The sequence below is a fragment of the Rhincodon typus genome, chromosome 8 (assembly GCF_021869965.1).
Source record: "Rhincodon typus isolate 14 chromosome 8, sRhiTyp1.1, whole genome shotgun sequence".
Classification (NCBI taxonomy): Eukaryota; Metazoa; Chordata; class Chondrichthyes; order Orectolobiformes; family Rhincodontidae; genus Rhincodon; species Rhincodon typus.
In genome coordinates, this window is record NC_063339.1 from 85,442,323 (window position 1) to 85,444,821 (window position 2,499).

The window sequence follows — 2,499 nt, forward strand, 5'->3', positions numbered from 1 at the left end:
TGATTGGAACTGCAGATGCTGGAGAATCCGAGACAACAAGGTGCAGAGCTGGATGAACACAGCAGGCCAAGCAGCATCACAGGAGCAGGAAGGCTGACGTTTCGGGCCTAGACCCTTCATCAGAAATGGGGGAGGGGAAGGGGGTTCTGAAATAAATAGGGAGAGAGTGGGAGGCGGATAGAAGATGGATAGAGGAGAGGATAGGTGGAGAGGAAACAAACAGGTCGAAGAGGCGGGGATGGGGCCAGTAAAGGTGAGTGTAGGTGGGGAGTTAGGGAGGGGATAGGTCAGTCCAGGGAGGACGGACAGGTCAAAGAGGCGGGATGAGGTTAGTAGGTAGGAGATGGAGGTGCGGCTTGTGGTGGGAGGAGGGGATAGGTGGGAGGAGGAACAGGTTAGGGAGGCGGGGACGAGCTGGGTTGGTTTTGGGATGCGGTAGGGGGAGGGGAGATTTTGAAGCTTGTGAAATCCACATTGATACCATTGGGCTGCAGGGTTCCCAAGCGGAATATGAATTGCTGTTCCTGCAACCTTCGGGTGGCATCGTTGTGGCACTGCAGAAGGCCCAGGATGGACATGTCGTCTGAGGAATGGGAGGGGGAGGTGAAATGGTTCGCGACTGGGAGGTGCAGTTGTTTATTGTGAACCGAGCGTAGGTGTTCTGCAAAGCAGTCCCTGAGCCTCCGCTTGGTTTCCGCGATGTAGAGGAGGCCACAACAGGAACAGTGGGTGCAGTATACCACATTGGCAGATGTGCAGGTGAACATCTGCTTGATGTGGAAAGTCTTCTTGGGGCCTGGGGTGGGGGTGAGCGAGGAGGTATGGGGGCAGGTGTAGCAATTCCTGCGGTTGCATAGAAAAGTGTGGTGGGGCTGGAGGGGAGTGTGTTGCGGACAAGGGAGTCACAGAGAGAGTGGTCCCTCCGGAAAGCAGATAAGGGTGGGGATGGAAAGTTGTCTTTGGTGCTGGGGTCGGATTGCAGATGGCGGAAGATGATGCGTTGGATCCGGAGGTTGGTGGGGTGGTACGTGAGGACGAGGGGGCTTCTTTTTTGGTTGTTATTGTGGGGAGGGGGTGTGAGGGATGATTTGTGGGAAATGTGAGAGACACGGTTGAGGGTGTTCTCGACCAGTGAGGGCGGGAAGTTGCAGTCCTTGAAAAACGAGGACATCTGAGATGTACGGGAGTGGAATGCTTCATCCTAGGAGTAGATGCGGCGGAGGCGAAGGATTTGGGAATATAGGATGGCATTTTTGCAGGAAGGTGGGCGGGAGGAGATGTATTCTAGGTAGCTGTGGGAGTCGGTGAGATTGAAATGGATATCGGTTTCTAGGTGGTTGCCCGAGATGGAGACAGAGAGGTCCAGGAACGGGAGAGAGGTATCAGAGATGGTCCAGGTGAACTTAAGGTTGGGGTGGAAGGTGTTGGTGAAGTGGATGAACTGTTCGAGCTCCTCGTGGGAGCACGAGGCGGCGCCAATACAGTCATCAATGTAACGGAGGAAGAGGTGGGGTTTAGGGCCAGTGTAGGTACGGAAGAGGGATTGTTACATGTAACCTACTAAGAGGCAGGCGTAGTTTGGGCACATGCGGGTACCCATGGCCACCCGCTTTGTCTGTAGGAAGTGGGAGGAATTGAAAGAGAAGCTGTTGAGTGTGAGGACGAGTTTGGCCAAGAGGATGAGAGTGCCATTGGAGGGGTACTGATCGGGCCTGCGGGACAGGAAGAATTGGAGGGCCTTTAAGCCATCTGTATGGAGAATGCAGGTGTATAGGGACTGGACGTCCATGGTAAAGATGAGGTGTTGGGGACCGGAGAATTGGAAGATCTGGAGGAGGTGGAGGGCGTGGGTGGTGTCACGGATGTAGGTAGGGAGTTCCTGAACCAAGGGGGAGAAAATGGATTCCAGATAGTTGGAGATAATTTCGGTGGGGCGGGAGAAGGCGGACACAATGGGTCGACCGGGGCATTCAGGTTTGTGGATTTTGGGAAAGAGATAGAAGCGGGCGGTGTGGGGTTGGGGACCGATGAGGTTGGAGGCCGTTGGTAGGAGGTCACCTGAGGCGATGAGGGTGTGGATGGTTTGGGAGATGATGGTTTGGTGCTCGGGGGTGTGGTCATGATCAAGGGGGCGGTAGGAGGAGGTGTCGGAGAGTTGGCGTCGAGCCTCGGCGATGGAGAGGTCAGTGCGCCATACTACAACTGCGCCTCCTTTGTCCGCCGGTTTTATGGTGAGGTTGAGGTTGGAGCGGACGGAGCGGAGGGCTGCACGTTCTGCGGGGGAGAGGTTGGAGTGGGTGAGAGGGGTGGAGATTTTGAGGCTATTGATGTCTCGACGGCAGTTGGAGATGAAGAGGTCAAGGGAAGGTAGGAGGCCTTGGGGTGGTGTCCATGAGGATGGGATGTGTTGGAGGCGGGAGAAGGGGTCAGTAGATGGAGGGTTAGGTACACGGTTGAAGAAGTAAGTGTGGAGGCGGAGGCGGCGGTAAAACTGCTCCA